The 19,556-nt window shown below is 41.6% G+C and overlaps 1 protein-coding gene across 1 annotated transcript in view; it reads right to left on the reverse strand.

Annotated features, from left to right (window-relative positions):
* Window positions 1–17,705, reverse strand: part of LOC134205218 (uncharacterized) — a 181,316-nt gene extending 163,611 nt beyond the window's left edge. Inside the window, exon 1 of the mRNA XM_062680274.1 lies at window positions 17,220–17,705. The gene's annotated coding sequence lies outside the window, so the exon portion shown is untranslated. The remainder of the gene's footprint in view (window positions 1–17,219) is intronic.
* Between the last annotated feature and the right edge of the window lie 1,851 nt (window positions 17,706–19,556).

Raw genomic sequence — 19,556 nt, forward strand, 5'->3', positions numbered from 1 at the left:
TTGAGGGCGCATTCGATAACGCTTCTTATTCGTCTATAGGGTCAGCAATGTTGAGGAGAAAATTCGACCCATGCATTGTTACCTGGGTACATGCTATGCTAGCTAATCGGAAAATCTCCTCTGAGCTTAGCGGTTCATACATCACTGTTAAAGCAACAAGGGGGTGTCCGCAAGGCGGAGTGCTTTCTCCTTTGTTGTGGTCACTGGTGGTGGATGAGCTTCTAGACAGCTTAGAGAGAAGAGGCTTCGAAGTGGTTGGATATGCTGATGACGTTGTCATTATTGTACGAGGCAAATTCGAAAGTGTTATCGTGGAAAGAATGCAATCTGCCCTAAATCACACTTTTTCCTGGTGTCAAAAGTATCAACTAGGCATAAATCCTACAAAAACTTCCATTATCCCTTTCACCAAACGGAGAAAGGTACAACTGAAACCCTTTTCTTGAATCAAACACAATTAGTTTATTCAAGTGAAGTAAAATATCTAGGTGTCATACTCGACGCAAAGCTTAATTGGAACTCTCATCTCCAATCAGTTGTGCAGAAAGGTCTCAATACACTTTGGGTTTGTTCAAAACCCTTGGTAAAAGATGGGGCCTAAAACCAAGTATGATCATGTGGATATATAAAACCATTGTCCGTCCCAGGACAACTTACGCTTCCCTTGTCTGGTGGCCTAAAACTAATGAGGCTGCTGCAAGGGCTAAGCTCAACAAAATCCAACGCACCGCTTGCATAGCCATCACTGGTGCAGTTCGTAGTACACCCACTTTGGCCCTAGACGCAATGCTTCACCTGCCCCGGTTAGATCAATTCATAAAGCTGGAAGCGGAAAAAAAGTGCTCTAAGGTTAAAGAGAACAAAAACACTGCTGTCAGGAGACCTTACGGGTCACCTCAGCATATTAAATGAATTTGCCATAAATCCCGCAATAGGAATTTGTAGTGACTGGATGGAAACGGTAGTCAATTATGACTTACCTTACGATGTGTTCATTCCTTCCCGCCAGGAGTGGGAAGGAGGTGGACCAACGTTCCAACAGGCTCTATAAATTTCTTCACAGATGGTTCGAAAATGAATAATCTGACAGGATCCGGAATCTATGGCCCTAAAACAAAAATTTCTGTCCACTTAGGACAGTGGCCCACAGTATTTCAGGCGGAAATATATGCAATATTAGAATGCGTGTTATTATGCCTGAGGAGAAAGTATAGATTTGCAAAAATATGTATTTTCTCTGACAGCCAAGCGGCACTTAAGTCGCTTAATAACCACACTTGTAACTCAAAGCTAGTGTGGGAATGCATTCTGGCTTTGAAAAACTTATCCATACGCAATCGAGTCTACCTATATTGGATCCCAGGACATACGGGTCTAGAGGGAAACGAGATTGCTGATGAGCTAGCCAGGAATGGATCTAATGAAAGGTTCATTGGCCCTGAGCCCTTCTGCGGGATCTCAGACTGCTCTGTAAAAATGGAACTGAACAAATATATGGTCAGTCAAATCACATCAAACTGGAATGCACTTCCCCATACGAGCCAATCCAAAAGGCTCGTAACGATTAACCCCAAGAAAACCCAACAACTATTAGGTCTCAACAAAGGGATCTCAACATCTACACCGGTCTAATAACTGGACACTGCCCCTGCAGATACCATCTACAAAAGATCGGAGCAATCCAAACCTCAAATTGCCGCTTCTGTGACGAGGAGAGAGAAACATCAGAACACATCCTCTGCTATTGCAGTGCACTCACCCAACGTAGGTTCAAAGTTCTCAGCAAGCCCTTTTTAGGGCCTGCTGACATATGGATCTTATCCCCCAATGACGTGGTTGGCTTCATAAAGCTAGTCTCGCCAGAATGGGGGAGTCACATACTGTAACTCAGGATCTCTATTCATCAATAATAGATGGTCTTGAGTTCAGTCGATACCAAGGTATCTCAGTGACAAACATGTTACTGAGATAACTTGCGTATTTCACAGTAAAAGGGTATATCACAATAGTCCTAAAATCTGGACGCAGTGATCTTCACCCGACAAACGAGGGAATATACTATTCCTTTCCAGTGCGCTCATGGAGATGCAGAGGGTTCCTCGGTCTTATAATTAGAATGTCTGTCCCTGCGCTTCACTTTATTGACGCTGAGGCGTTACCCTGATTTCCAGGATATACAGACATGCCTACCAAGTTACCGGTTCCGTTCAATCCGCTGATGAAATTGGCCAAATTTTAATGCCTTCGGAATAAGCAGAAAAAAACTTTGTAATGAAACTGTATGAAATCATCTCCCGTTTCGCCTGTTGTCATTAGCTGTTCAACAACCTTAGGAAAAGTCGATCCATGCAAAATACATAACGGCATAGATAGCATTCTTTTAATAGCAACACTTATATCATAACATGTCACACTCTTTTTATGGGTTTTTAGTCCACTTTATTTGTATTTGGTTTTAGATTCCTATTGAATTTGTCTGAATAACATTTTGGAGCTCCTTTGAAAAATCAATGAAAAAACGGGACAAATTGAGGAGTTTCTATATTACGACGGGACAGCACAATAAGGCCTAAAAACGGGACTGTCCCGTTAAATACGGTACGTATGGTCAGCCTAAACTTCAAATTATTCGATTTTTGAAACATGGTCTACCGATAATCCAAATAGGTTCCATGTGGCATGGATCAGAAAGAAGGCCAAATGGAATGTTTAGAAGGGTTGAAAATTGACGAAGTTATGGTTATACCAAGAGCGTGCATACCGGGGTACCCTCTGTGGGTACGTAACGGAATAAAAATATTCAGAAAACACCCCCACCCCCCATTCTAAAATTAAATTATGCATATCTTCAACATGTGTTCCATCCCAGGTAGCCCAAGAATTTCATGGAGTATAGGCCTTAAGGTCTTGTTGAGCGCTAGTAGCTCTCAAGGAGCTCAAAGACATTACAGGGTTACTCCAACCCGGTTGGCAAGTGTGGTGGCTGAATGGAGTAAGCCGAAACGTTAATAAAAACCGAAAATTTTGTAGTTTTCATCAGCGATAAAAATCAACAAACCAGAAAATATTAAGTTTTACGGTGACTTTTTCGGAATAAACGATGAATTTAGTGTTAGTTTTTAACAAATGTTGTTAATAACGTTTTATCGTTTTTGTCTTAACTACCGATCCCGATGGGGTCACGAACCTTATCCTTAAACATGCAATATTGGCTGAACCAGGTATGTTTAGGAGTTGCCTCCTACGCTGTCTTGATGAAATTAGTTTTCCAGATTGTTGGAAGAGGCAGAAGCTGGAGGTGATACCGAAGCCTGGAAAAATCCCCAGGAGGGCATTCGGCATATAGTCCAATCTGTTTACTCGACACAACTGACAAATTGTGGGAGAGGGTGATTCTCTCCATCAATTGAAGGTCCCCGGCTATCTAAACAGGATTCTAAAGCGTTACTTTCAGAACAGGATTTTGGGGTTTCATATCGACAACGGTCGAAAATCGATAGAGATGTCAGCAAGTGTTCCACAAGAATCTATCCAAGGACTGGTAATGTAAAATAACATGTATGACGGAGTAATGCGTCTGAAGTTCCAGGCTGGTGTAAAAATCAGTATGCATTATCGCTAGGATGATTCCAATTCGCATACTCCTGAAGGAGGATGTCGGCTGTTCGATCATGTGATAGACGATTTTCAGACCCTCCGTAGACTGCGTGGCTGCGACGTGCATCCATGGACCGAGTTGGGTGGAGAAGACATTACAACTATCAGTGTGCAAGGTACGAAATACTCCGATACGCAACGCAAGAAACGGCATTTTTGTACCTACTCGGCAATCACAAAATCTAAGACGGGCTTGGTAGTCATATGGCTACTGCTTCTGCCTCATACGCAGGTGGTCGTGGGTTCAATTCCAGGTTCGTTCCATTCTCCTACTTTGCATCTTTCTCTATATTTCTCATGTTCTAGCAATCGCTAAAAATGGAAATGGACTTCCATACCGTTTTCATTTCTATAGTAGGGTGAGTGTACCGGTTTTTGCACTAAGCCTAATTTGGACAACCCTAAAAAATGTTTGAAAACAATTTATTTTTTAAGGCAATCACATACCCTTCTAAAAAATAGTTCAAACGTTTTTTTAAGGTGCTACGAATCGACGTTCAATTAATCTACGTACGCTCGTACGCATTGGTTTGCTCTGTGTCATTTGCTCTAATTTCAATAATTAGATATATTAAAAATTTATCTCAAAAAGCTTTGCGACTACATGCAGCAGCTTAAAATAAGTAAATGCTAATGAAAAAAAATATTGGAATCATATTGCCTTTCACTTCAGCTTATGTAAAACACATCCCATACAGTGTGCATCATTTATAAATAAAGAAAACCGTGACAAATCACTTTTATAAGTATACTCAATAGCCTGTAGGCAACTGATAATATTCTACATTCTTCGAGTGTTACGGCTCCATTTATGATAGGATGTAAAGAATAAAAGAAATCGAGAGGAAAGCTAACAAATGTGAGCGGCCGTAAAAGATAAATTCACTGACATAATTCTACTTTTCACCTGTCTTAACGAACTGCTAATAGGCGGGGGACAAAGCACAGACTCAATATGTCATTGCCATTTCCCGATCCGTCAAATTCGGCACCAAGTCACCGCTTCTCAGTTCACTACTCAAAGAGCGCCGAACAGAGTAGTGATGGGTGGTGGTGATAGGCAGACTTTATTGTCCATATGAACGTACGTATGGCATCGCCGCCAGGAATTGAGCTACGCTCACACCAGAGCATCTATCTATTTTATGGACCAAAGGTTCTGCTTCTACTCTCTTCGTTCGGAACAGTATCTGAGCACATACAAGAGAAGGACAAATACAGCTATATCCAGCATAGTGACGTTGGAAAGTCCTTTATTTAGTAATAGTTCAACGCCATGGCGGCGAATGAACTACATCTATAGAACGGACAGCACTTGACACAATCAATAGTTATTTATGCAACGGAATGGAAACATTGAGTTTCTATTCCATGACTTTTTCTTGCAAATCGGTATTTCTACAATTTGTTTGCAATAATCAAATCATGCGAATTTATGCATCGAAAAACGAACGTTAAAGTGTCATTAAAGTGCCTACGTACCTACCACTAATATTTGAGAGGGCTGAAACTGACACCATAATTTTATTGACGTATATCGAAACTATTCAAAGTTTGTTCTTTAATCAAACTGAACAGTTGAAAGATAGAACCTCGCTTTAAAATTACTTAATTTAGTAACATTTCTTTCGTGGTAGTTTAGGTAGTTAAATTTAAATATCTGTAATTGGTAAAGAAATTCATTCAACTACAAACGACAGCTACTGTTGCACGAAGAGCATGTGATAGCTCGAAAATAGAAATGTATAAGGACTGTTCAGTTTATTGAGAGGACATTTTTACATGAAGATATAAAACAGACAGATTGATCAATTTTGATGGAGTTTGCTTTATCGTATATAATAATACACTGTCAATTAAATATAATTCTTGAAAAGAGATAAAACAGTTTTATTCTGACAAAATGGCGCCTATTGTCAAAGCTTCGCGAATTTGGAATAAACATAGGTTTCCCAACAGAATTTTTTATAAGCAAAATTTACAGTTTGTAAGAAAAATGTAAATTGGCATATTAACAAAATCATCAACGATATCGGAAAGAAACTCACTCTCAATGATCTGTCGATATCCAGAAATAGTAGATCCTGTGAGATTGTTATGAATATCACAAATTTCTGAGTTCGAATTGTTCGAATTATCAATTGGATTTCATTTCTAGCAGGTTAGATAATATATTCAACAAAAAAAACATATTTCTGAAAAGATTGATGCTTTATAAAACATCGAAAATACAAAATGTACAGTCTGAACAGTCTGTACAGTCCTTATATGGAGACGAGATTTGGAGATATTACGTGACTATTACTGCAGGAGACTATGACAGTGATGGCTGACACTGACCGAAAAATGAACAAAATTATGGTGGTAGAGAGATGAATGAAGCGCTTCACGAATCCATTGAACGCTAATAACGAAAGTGTATTAAGAAGCAGGATTACAGTTGACGATGGTCAAGATCTGAGACCACCACCGGTTAATAAGACTTAGTCTTAGATGATTAAAATTCAAGTCGAGCCTCTCAAACTAGTAAGCAAGCAGCAGCATCAACCTAATTACTAGTAATCATAAACTAACTGCCTATAGGCTGGTCAGATGGCTTCCTTTTCCTTGTTTATAGAAAAGGAGACAGACTAGTGCTCGGCGTTCAAAATTTTGTTCCACACTCTGATATCACGTAAGACATCCGTTGTTGGTTCCTATGATGATCAATCAACGATGGATCAGATGTTAGCCTGCGGATGATTCTAGACAAACTGCGGAAGTTCAACTTTCATACTAACAATATTTATATTGGTTTAAAAGCCGCATAAAATTCATTTAACTTCTATAATAACAGGGGTTTGTTCATTAAAGTGATGAATGCTGACGTTTTCGCTCCTCTATGCTTAAACGATGACATTTGCTGTTTTGTTAATCCTCCTAAATTTTTAGCAAATCAGGATGTAACACGCCCAGTTTGAAGTTTGTATTACTATGAAAAGAGTCACTTTCGTTTTACATATTTCGTAATTTCTGGGACACCTCAACTATCTCGGTCAACTGGATGATTCGACTGAATGCGATAACTGGCGAGGCATTATGTTGTTGTTTACCGTTCTCAAAGTCAAATACAAAGTTATCCTAGCCCGGATTCAACAGAAGATAGATGCGAATTTCTGGTGGCAGCAGACCGGATTCCATGCTGGGAGATTCTGTGGTAACAATATTGTCCCGCTCCGTATCGTTCTGGAGCAAATTAACGCATTCCGAGAGTCGCTTTATTTGATTTTCATTGACCACGAGAAAGCTTTCGTGGATAATGTCCGATCCCATTCGGATTGTAACTGGTCTAAGACCCTAGTAACTGGTCGCACCCTTGGCTTTATATTCCGAATTGCAAAGCATTTCGATGATGTGAACTAATTATGGTCACAACGAACCATTTACTAGCATGTGCCGTATATTCAATAACTGCTCCATTGGATTCGATTTCCATTCATCTCGTAACACTCTCCGTACATCATCGAGATCAATGAGATTCTAGCGGGTACGAATGACCGAGAACCACAACATCATCTGCTATGGCAGCCGTTAAAAACCATTTGTGACCTTTGCAGTACAAAAAAGTCGTCTCCATTCAGCTTGGTCCACACACTTCGCCAACCACGCAGTTTGCGGAGGGTCCGCAAATCATCTTCAACCTAATCAATCCACCTTGCTCGCTAAACACCTCGCTCGCTAAACACCTCGCCCTTTTGTGCCCGTCAGATCGCTTTCGAGAACCATTTTCACTGGATTACTGTGGGTGGTTTTCCCAACGGCTGATACAACTGGTGGTTCATTCGCCTCCTTCACCTACCGTCTTCATCTGCACCCCACCATAGATCCTAAGCAGCACTTTCCTTTCGAAAACTACAAGTGCGCATAGGCCCTCCACGAACATCGTCCATCTCAACTTGCGGAGTCCAATTTCGTACGATTTCCAGCCACTACGCGCCTCCGGTTTTCTCTGATGGTATCATTTTCGGCAGTCTCCAGTGAGCCCAAGTACACAAATTCTAATACCACCTCGATTTCGTTACCCCCGATGCAAACTCGCGGTGGGTGGCTTACATTGTCTTCTCTTGAACCTCTTCCTATCATGTACTTCGTCTTCAACGTGTTGATGACTAGTCCGATCCGCTTGGCTTCCCTGTTCAGTCTGGTGTAGGCTTCCTCCATCTTCTCAAAGTTACGTACCATAATATCTATGTCGTCGGCGAAGCCAAATAGCTGGACGGACTTATTGAAATTTCACCACTCGTGTTAATCCCTGCTCTTCGTATTACCCCTTCCAAAGCGATGTTGAATAGCAGACACGAAAGACCATCACCTTGCCGTAACCTTCTGCAGGTTTCGAAGGGACTCAAGAGTGCCCCTGAAACTCGAACTACGCACATCACCCGATCCATTGTCGCTTTGATCAACCGTGTCAGTTTATCCGGAAATCCGTGTTCGTGCATTAGCTGCCATAGCTGGTCCCGATCGATTGTATCATATGCGGCTTTGAAGTCGATGAATAGATGATGTGTGGGCACGTTGTATTCGCGGCATTTCTGCAGTACTTGGCGAATGGCGAACACCTGGTCCGTGGTGGAGTGTTCGCCCATAAAACCCGCCTGGTACTGCCCCACGAACTCCCTTGCAGTTGGTGCTAGTCGACGGCATTAAATTTGGGAGAGTACCTTGTAGACGGCGTTCAGCAATGTGATTGCGCGGTAGTTGCTACAATCCAGCTTATCGCCCTTTTTGTAGATGGGACACACGACACCTTCCATCCACTCTTGCTGCAAAACTTCCTCCTCCCAAATCTTGGTAATGGCCCAGTGCAGTGCTCTAGCCAGTGCCTCACCACCGTGTTTAAATAGCTCTCCTAGTAGTTTGTCAACCCCAGGGGCTTTGTTGTTCTTCAGCCGGCCAATCTCCTCCTGGAGATCTGGAGCCGGTAAAATTATGTCCAGCCGGCGCGCGTTGTCAGGTGTTCTTCGAAGTGTTGCCGCCATCTTTGGATCACCTCATGCTCGTTCGTAAGAAGGTTCCCGTTTATGTCCTTACACATATCAGGTTGTAGCACGTAGCCCTTACGCGAACGGTTTAACTTCTCATAGAACTTTCGTGTGTTATTAGCGCGGTACAGTTGCTCCTTCTCTTCGCGGTCCCGATCTTCCTGCTGGCGCTTTTTCCTCCGGAAAATCGAGTTTTGTCTGTTCCGCGCCCGTTTATATCGTGCCATGTTCACCCTCGTGCGGTGTTGCAGCAATCTCGCCCATGCTGCATTCTTCTCTTCTACTAACTGCTCACATTCGCCGTCATACCAGTCGTTCCTCTGGTCCGGGGGTACCGTGCCAAGTGCAGCGGTTGCGGTGCTTCCAATAGCGGATCGAATATCTCTCCAGCCATCTTCAAGAGACGCTGCGCCTAGCTGCTCTTCCGTCGGGAGTGCCACTTCCAGCTGCTGTGCGTAGCCTTGGGCTAGTCTAACGCCTTGTAGACGCCCTATGTAATTCCGCGTCGTTCGACTTCGACGCGTGTTATACACCGTCGAGAGTTTTGAGCGCAGGCATACTGTAACGTGGTAGCGTGTAAGTTCGTGATGTCGGGGAAGAATTTGCCGTCGATTAGAACGTGGTCGATTTGGTTTTCCGTTTCATGATTAGGTGACCTCCATGTGGCCTTGTGGATATTTTTTCGGGGAAAGAAGGTGCTTCGGACTACCATTCAGCGGCAAAGTCTATGCATCGTTGACCGTTACCATTCGATACGGTATGCAGACTATCCGGTCCGATGACATTTCCTCCTTTCCTCCTCCTTTCAAACCTGCACGTTTATGTCACCGATGACGATTTTGACATCCCGCAGTTGGCATCCATTGTATGTCAGCTCCAGCTGTGTGTAGAACGCTTCTTTCACGTTGTCGGATCTTCCTTCGTGTAGGCAGTGCACGTTGATGATGCTATAGTTGAAGAAACAACCTTTTATCCTCAGCTTGCACCAATTGCTGAGTATAAAAAAAATGTAGGCAATTAAAAAATAATAAACATAACTAATGTTGTTATAATTTTGATATGAAATTGAACTGGTCAAATATACATTTCCATCGAATTATCTAATTATAACATGCGTTGTTTTAAATAACAACCATTGATATAATTGTGCCAGAAATTTAATATGCCATGATGATCGGGATGACAGACAGTACGGACGTGTTCTTCTTTAGCTGATCCTCTGCATCTTGGTCGTAATGGCAAAGCACGAGAGGAAGTCCCTACTGCAATCGAGTAAGGAGGCAGTGAGAAAAAAATTCTTCCGGCTGCCGACTGCCGGCCGACAGCCACCGGTGCAACTTCTAATCTAAGAAAAGTCGTGCAGGTTGCCTACACGAAAAACGGGAGTGAGCCAGTATCGCCTGCAAGGCAGCTGGGAGAAGGACTGGAGGAAGCCCAAGTAGCACAATGCCGACTATTTTGTTTGCAGCTTCTTCTTTGTTGGCATTACATCCCCCACTGGGACATTGCCGCCTCGCGGCTTAGTGTTCATTAAGCACTTCCACAATTATTAACTGCGAGGTTTCTAAGCCAAGTTACCATTTCTGCATTCGTATATCATAAGGCTAACACGATGATACTTTTATGCCCAGGGAAGTCGAGACAATTTCCAATCCGAAAATTGTCTAGACCGGCACCGGGAATCGAACCCAGCCACCCTCAGCATGGTCTTGCTTTGTAGCCGGGCATCTTACCGCACGGATAAGGAGGGCAGCTACTTAAATTTAATCAAATTTGGTTACATATAAGTTATTGGAACTTCTCTAAAACTGGTGTACTTGGGAGGTGGTAAACTCCAAGAAGGTGAAGTTTCAAGTGAAGAAAGCCACAAGACAGACGCCTAATGAAGTGGCTGCAGCCAAGATGAAAGGTACCCATATAGCATAAGGCGGTCCAGAGGACGCAGCAGACTAAAAAATAAAGACGAGGCAATTATCGCCCTAGCTGACGGTAATAGCTGTACCGAAGTCTTGAAGGCCATAAGAGGCGAAGAGAAGCTCTCTGACGTAGGATGTCAACTGTATCCGCAGAATGCAGAAGGGTGAGATGATTCTTGTCCTGAAGCTAGATGTTGCACCGACGAGCTCCATGCGTAAAAAGTTTACCGATGAAGTACTGGCCAATCCAACATAAAGGGCTGGATGAGATGACCGAAACCGGTAACCTGGTCGACGCACTGAGAAATCAATGTCAAGTCAAGAACCAGGACACTGCGAATCTGTTACGAAGCTGTTTAAAGTAGAGGTGTGCGCCGCCGACAGTTTTTGGCACGCCGCCGCCGCCGGCATTTTTGCATCGGCGCGCCGCCGTTTGAAGTTTGTCACGCCGTTGGTCTATAATTTTCCACGCCGATTCAAAATCATTTTCCGTTAAAATTAGGACGATTTATTGAAATTTCCGTAAGTAGCCCCGATGCCTAGAAGAGACTATAGCCCCTTCATCTATTTTCTCTAGTTTGAGCTTCTTTTCAAAAAATCTCGAACATTTTACCACCTCATTAAGCTATCTTTATTGATAATGTGATAAATACGGTCCAACCACGCACCTAAGGCAATTGCGGATCAATCACACTCATCCATATTATTTTTTCTCAAGCATGAGCTTCCTACTGTAGCCCATACCCGGGTAGAAGCCGTGATATTGATATCAAAGCATGATATTATTTTTGTTTGAAAAAAGAGTGGAAATAACTAGCAAAAATAACAAAAAGTTACACCGAAATATCATAAAAATATCAGGTTTTGCTATTCACAAGAACAAACCAATAGCTCAAGATATTGGTTGGTTCTTACTTCTCGTTAATGGTAAAACCTGATATTTTGATGATATTTCAGTGCAAATTTTTGTTATTTTCGTTTGTTATTTACACTCCTATTTCAAACAATTATTGCTATTATCGTCTCCCCGGCTAGTATCGAAGTATATTTGTTTACCAGCCGATGATTGCTACAACGACTCAAGTTGATAGCGTATGGATTTGTATCTAAGTGTAGTAGCGCTCGGTTTGTCCCGCGCACTGAGAGGACAATATGTGACGGGTCACCGTCAGGTTCCCACCGGTAAGCAGTGGAAATTTTTGCATATTTATAAAAATACACTATCTATCTCAAATGAAAAAAAATGCAACATTCCTCCAGGGATTCCGACGGGAATCCTCCAAAGATTTCGATTACCGAAGGAAACCTCCAGGGATTCTGAAGGCAATCCACCAGGGATTCCGACAGGAATGTTCCAGGGCTTCCAATTAGAATCTTAAGAACATTTTCCACCATCTAGGAATTTCGACGGGAACGGGAATGTTCCAGTGAATCCGACGGAAATGTTTCAGGTATTCCAATGAGAGATTCCGAATAGAATCCTCCAGGAATTCCGAAGAGAATATTCATGGATTTCGTAGGCAATGTTCCAGGGATGTAAGAGCAAATCGTCGGATGATTCTGAAGCAATCTGTAGAGGGATTCCGAAAAAATCGTGGAGGGACTTCGAATCAATCCTTCAGAGATTCCGTAAAGAATTCTCAAGCGATTCCGAAGGGAATGTATGTTTAAGCAAATCGTTGATGGATTACGAAGTAAATCGTCGAGGGAGTCCGAAATTAATCTTCCAGGAATTCCGATGTAAACCGTCGAAGTATACCGAAGCAATTCGTCGAGGTATACCGAAGCAAATCGTTAGAGGGATTCCGATCGTCGAGAGACTTCGAAGCAAATCATTCAGGGATTACGAGGGAAAAGGTCGAGAGACTCCGAAATAAATATTCAAGGGATTCTGAAGCAAACCGTCGAACTATTCTAAAACAAGTCGTCAAGGAATTCCGATGCAAATCTCCGAACAATTTCGAAACAAATCTTCGAACAACTCCGGAGGAGTTTCGAAGCAAATTAACGAGAGATTCTGAAACAAATCCTCCATGGATTATGAAGGGTATCTCCACAGATTCCCAACCCATGCAGACCAAGTCAAGTTTTGTTCAAAAATTCAAAATTGGTTACAGCAACCTAATGGATTAATGAAAAAGCAAAATTTGCCGCTATGAAACGAGTAGATAGCGCCACCGTAGACCAGTTCCTTCAAAACCTCTTGCATGTTAACCAACATATACAGTAGCGACTTTGTTTTGATGCGGTGAGTGCAAAATGAGTTACCTAAAATAATCCATTGTGACTGAATCTGGTCACTCATGAGTAACTGTAATCTATGTGCAACATGTGTGCTGCTCGGGAAGGGTATCCCTTAACGATAACGAAAGGAATCCAGTGTGAATTCTTCTGGATTCCGATTGGAATACCTCGATGACTTTGAAAGATATTCTTTAGAGATTTCTATGAGTATTTTTCTCGGATACTGAAGGAATCTGTGGCAAATTGGAAGTCTGCTGGAAAACTGTCACTCCAGTTCGTGATGGTTGACCACATGTCTTTGACTTCTGGCAAAGTATCAAGTTTGCTTTGATTGATATTTTAGTAGCTCTCCGTTGTTGTTAATATCACGCTTACTTTGATGCTTTCAAATCGATTAGATATTGCCTTTTCATAATTATCAACAAGTGCAATTTCACTGGCACACAGGAATCTTTCTCAGAAATGAAAAAAGCTCATTTGTCTTAACTCATTTCATTTTGATAGGCTGAATATATTCATATTCATTAATTCATTAAGCTATATGTTCAAAATTTATATCACTGCTAACTTTCTTTTCAAATCCCAGGGGGGCTATTTTTTCTAGGAAAGGGTAAGTCCCCCCTTTATTTGGCAATTTGGGAAGTGTCGCTCGGCTGAATTGATCACTTTGCCAAAAAAAAAGCCGTTTAGCTGAACAGGTTTTTGGAAGAAAAAGCCGTTTGCCTGAAATGTTTGTTTTGCAGAGCCAAATTTCTATTTTTAGGGCAAACAACTTTTTCGGTCAAATTACCAATTCGGCCGAATGAGCCTTTCGGCTGTTTGTCGCTCTCCGCCAAATGTTATTTTCGGTCAAACCATTTCGACCTAATACCGTTTCGGACAAACATTTCGGCCTAATGGAATTTGGCTAGATGACTTTTGGCCTAACCTGTTGTTCTTGACTTTCGGCCAAACAACAGGTAGGGCAATTTGGCCGTTAGACACAAGGCCGAAAGGTGTTTAGCCGAATATGTCGTTTGGCCGAACAAACCATTAGGCTGACATTTTTGACCATTTCGACCGAACGACATTTTCGGCCTTATGACATATTCGGCCAAACGACCGTTTCAACCAAACGACGTTTTAGAGAAGAGTGTTTTTTCGGCCGTATGTCGGTTTGGCTAAATGAAATTTTTGGCCAAACTGTTTTCCGTTGTACAACCGTTTCCGAAGAATTGTCCATAGAATGCAAATTCCAATGAAAATTTCGACCAATTTGCCGTTGAAATCCAATTTTTGTCCACATTTTGAACAATCTCCCGCGGAAAATTTGAGGATTTTTTTTGCGTCAATTTCGAAAAACATTCAACAGAAATTTTCCGTGGATTTTCCGAACATTTTCCTGTGGAAACTTGAAACAATTTTTCTTAGAAATTCCGTAGTGCTTCCTTTGAAATTCCAAGGAATTCTCAAAACTTCAAAGTAGCATCCATGGAATATCCGAAAATAATTTTAAAATGGATATTTTGGAGAATTTTCGGGAGATGTTTATCAGATTTTTCTGTCGAAATTCATAAAATTCTTTCGTTGAAGTCTTGAAAACATCCCGAAAAATGCAGAAACGAACGTAAAAAAAACTCCACGCCGATTCACGCCGCCTCCGCCGCCGGCTAAAATGGCTTTCGGCGTGACGCCGAAAACGTCGCCGCCGACCAAAATTCTGGCAAACGCCGCCGCCGCCGCCAATTTTTGGACCGGTGCACACCTCTAGTTTAAAGTACCCATTGCGTTTGCCAAGAAGGTGCTGGATAAGGTCAATCTGAAGGTAAGCGTACACCAACCACTTCAGTCCTGTTTTAAATATTTCAAGTCCTTGCATGTGTGAGCTCGCTAGCTTGCGGGGGTATTCTACCAGGTCGTTACGCCATTTCAATCACCCCTCTACTCAAGGTGAGGATGATTCGATCACACTTGGTATGACGTGAAAGCGGAACACGCACTCACTCGTGAGATCATCCTCGACTAGTGAGTGTGACAGTTTCGAGGTGTAATCTTTGAAAAGGTCGTAACGGGAGGGATTGGTGACGGAAATTCACTTGTGGTGGAGCCAACAAGTCCATATTGGAACCGAACGGTTACATGTGAGGGACCGAACCGTAGTCAGCTATGTCAGTGGTGTTAAACAAACCTCGCAACTGCCACCGAGGTGTTTTATCTAGTTAAATTTAATTTAAAGTCACAGTTAAATTTAAAGCATTGCGAGTCAGCTCTCAAACGCTGCCACAACAGTCAGTCACTGAGATTAAAACTTATGTAGCCTTGTACCACTTATAGAATTAGCTCTAATAGAATTTTATATCCGTTAGTGTTCCTCATCGTAATCGACAAGATTCTGGAAGGCGTGATTGACTGTGAATCAAACCGTGGACTGCTATGTGTGCCTTTAACCATGCATGGAGCACCTGAAAGATTTCAAATTGCCTGATGACATTGCATTCCTAGCTCAACGATGCTCTGATATGCAGAGTAAGCTCACCGGCCTTGCCGAGCGCTCCTCTTCAGTACGTTTAGTTATCAACACAAAAAAAAAAACAATTCGTTGGATGTAAACAAAGCGACTACTTCCAGCTTCACAGTAGCCGGGCAATCGCAATGGAGAATGTTAAAAGCTTCCAATATCTTGGTAGCCGAAAGGGTCAGATAGCGGTACCAAGATCGTAATAAGCGAGTTACGAGTTCATGAAACATCTGGAAAAACAGGCAGATAAGTGAACGCACCAAAATCCGAATTTTTAATTATATCGTGAAATCTGTGCTGCTATACGCCAAAGAAACATGGTGTGTATCGGTGAAAAACACTCAACTGCAAACACTTTGAACACGAGACGCGTGTTCGTGTTAACAAAATTCTGAACACAGCTCAATATTTAAGAGCGCTGTCCTGACATAGCAACCCGTATCCTAGGAAAACAAATTCAAGCAGCGGCATGGTACACTTTTTTTTCCTAGTAAAGAAACACGTAGGAATTTAAGGCATAGAAACTAAGCATGCTCTTATGTTTTTGCATATTTCCAAATCAAGGGAACCTTGATTCAGAATGCATCTCTGTCCAGGTGTTTATCAACAATTGCCTGCGATACATAACTCAGCCTGGTGGCCTCACAACTGGATCTCAAACAACGAAGTTGTGTAGTTTTCACCAGAGGCCGATGGTAACGGAAGTTCGGGTCGGCCACACCTTACGTATGGAGGAGTGGAAACGAAATCTGTAAACAAGCATTAGACTGAAACCAAGCTGGACATCGCAGCAGAGGCAGACCCAGAGGCTAATGACGACACAGCCTCAATAAAGAAATAAAAGAAGTTGGTTGAAATCTAACCTGGTAACAGGTGAAAGCTATAGCTGGATATTGTTCAGAATTCACCACTTGGGGTGTAGAGGATCCGCAATTCTAGAGGTCGCTGGAGACACACTCGGAGAAGGTAAACAGAAAACTTCATGTATATTAATACGGTGGAGAACTGGCTGATCTCCAGGAAACATGTGCTAACACACCACAACACAGAAGTCACACAATTGCCGTGGGTTGCAGCTAACACATATCAAGGGTTGGGAATGGTACTGTTAAGTCCTTAAGGTCTTAAAAACACCTGGGCGTGATGATTGACTATAAGCTGAATTTAAATTTTCGTTTCGTGCTGATGAGTTTTTTTATATTCACTCACAATTGCCATCTGTATTGTGATTTGCCCAAGTGAAAGCAAACAATTGATAAGTGTTTTCGTTTTATATTGTGTATAACAATTCAGCCTAAAAAGTTTGAATTTTGTTAAATTTTTATTGCAGTCGGCAATTCGTAAGCAACTATCATGATGGTTTTTGTTCCTTCAGAACTATCCCGAACCAATTGAAGTGAAGTGTAAACTATTGTTACACCCATATCTCAAACTCAAAGGTGCAAAAACAACCAAATTATATCGATTACGTTGTATCACTAAAAAGGATCCACATGTGGCACCTTTATTGGAGGAATTCCTGTAATGGGCTAAGAGTGGATACTGAGAAGGAGACAGTGGAAAACGCGGGAGATAATGGGAGACCGAGAGCGAATCAGGGAGCATGATGTCAAAGCCATCGTCTGACGGTGGCAGAGAAATTGCAGCCGAAATGACATTTTTCACAGGGCCAATGCTTCCATGTGCTAAATTTTTATTGCTGCTTGAATTATTCAGCTGTGTACGTTTTTAAACCTTATTTCATTTGCATATGTATGAGAGAAAATGAAGTAACTTTTTATCAGAGTTCTGGCACATGATGACTCTATGGCCGCGACGGTAGACATTTGAAATTGAAGTAATTTAATAAGAATCATATGAAAGCACAAATGGAAAACTTACTGATCATTATGACAAATGTACTGTATGGTAAAATCCTCTTTTTCTACGTCTCAAGACTCTGTTTACCTGAAAGGAAATAAACACACTGACACTCGCGGAAAGCTTTTTTCTAGAACACCACTGTCGAATAATTCCAAATGTTCAGTTGAATATCTCATGCCCAATTTCTTTCGAGCATCGTGCTAATCTTCTGGTGTTTTTTCACTAACGTGCGACTGCAGAATGCCGGACAACTGAATAGAACTCAAAAAGTAAAAACACCACTTTTCACGTTCACTTCACTGCACCCAAAATGTGTCCGTGCCCAGCGGAAAGCACTCGAGCCGACTCACAGTCACCGATCCCAGAAGGACAACACCCGAAATTTAAGGACAAATTTGCAGTTCCTACACGAGGTAATTGCAAAAAGAGGCAGGCTCCATTAAATTTATTTTATGATCCTTTGTGTAGCATACAGAGATCTTAGGGCGAGGTTCCCGTGTAATCTCCGTGACTGTACAAACTCAACTGAAAATTGATGCTGCGAAAAGCTGAGATTTGCCAATTCAGGATACAACCGAGAGAGCAACAGCCACCCAACCAACATCAGCACAGCATAAGGCGGATATGCTCCGCTGTGCACTCTTGTTCCCTTTTGAGGGTGGCGGGTGGCCATTAATTGAAGAGATAGCATCTCATTCTCTCTTGTGCGCGTATTTTCCACTCCTGTGGGCTCTTATTACGATTTTGTCCCATTTGAAATTGTACACATGCATAACGGTGGCAATGTAGAAAAAAAAACTACTACGGCGGAAGTTATCCACCGACTTTGTCATCCGGTATTGGACATTGGAAGACTGGGTGGGAAGTTTGATGCATCGTGAGAAAAGCTGATGGTGCAACAGTTAACAATTTTCAAAAATGAGTACGTGAGTTTCTGCAAATATATGGATAGCACTTTCTTTGAACAACGTCTATGGTTAGTAATGGAATGTTTTTGTGGACTTTTATTTTATTTTTTATTTATTTATTTATTGGCAATATAAGCATTACAATGCTTTTCGTACAAAGAGCACTCATTTGTTGCAGTTTCAATCGTCATCCGTAGGTATTCGGCGTGCAGTAATGTAAATTAGAGACAATCATGATCGTTGTTTTAGTTAGTTAGTTCACTAGTCTTGATTATTAGTTTTATACGGTTACATACAGGTAATAAATGTATTTGCAAACGTGGCAGATGCATAGAAAGGGGTGATATAATAAAACTTGCTGACACTAGAGTTTCGTGTAAAATAATTATATAATTGTTGATTTGTCTTTTGCAGCGAATTTGGCACCGAAAATAGTTATTACAAGATACGGCCCAAGTGGAAAGTATGTGAAAGCTCTCTTTATTCTGCTAAATTCATAGCTGCATATGTCCTTTTAATTACGTTCTTTTTGAAGAGTCTACAAATCGTCTTCCACCTGATCAATTTATCTCTCATTATGCAAACTTTTACACTCCGGAAATAATTATAATACGAGCGTTGATTTTCATGGTCATGTTTGAGGATCGAAATCTCGTTTCCTAGTGATTAGATTGAGTTAAAATGACATGGCTGTTATTTATATGCAATATGCATTTCCACTGGAAATGTACATTTTAGATGGAAATAATTATAAAGTAACCACATTGAGATGGGGATTCATGCAAGTGGAGTGGCCAGGAGTCGGGATTTTGACCATTTTTCATACATGACCATATTGTAAGAAACTCATCGTTGGTGTTTCATATAACAATTTTCGGGGTGTATACCCATCGTATCGCTATAGATAGCCGGGTTGATGTCCGACATTCTGGCTACGTGCTGGGTTCATTGTACTCCTCCTTAATTAATGGATGTTCCCATTAACACGTCGTGTGTAAATTGTCCGAAAAACAATAAATATCTTCAGCTGCTATGACAGCCATTACGTGACTCATGCTGAAGGGGTTGAATTAAATAAGTGGTTTAAATTATTTTTAGAAAACAACATAAAATTCTTATTTTCAATTTTCAAACCTATATGTCCCGGGTACCATTAAATAACTTCATCACCGTGAGATTTTTTCTTCATTGTCTTTCATCGGTGAGTGCAACGAACTATGCTCACAGTAGAAAGGAGCAATCGAAAGCAATGAAGAACAGAACCGAAAGATATCGCAAGCGAGCGACAAATGCGGTTTTTAATTCAATAGAAGGTGAAAGTATGCAGAGGGCCGTCAGAGAACAATATTAAATGAAATCGCTGTTATTTTGCCTAACGTCCACCCAAGAACAGCTTGACTCATAGCGTGGGAACTATCATACCAAGACAGGCTTGTATACATATAAG

This window comes from Armigeres subalbatus, chromosome 1 (genome assembly GCF_024139115.2).
Source record: "Armigeres subalbatus isolate Guangzhou_Male chromosome 1, GZ_Asu_2, whole genome shotgun sequence".
NCBI classification, from domain to species: Eukaryota; Metazoa; Arthropoda; class Insecta; order Diptera; family Culicidae; genus Armigeres; species Armigeres subalbatus.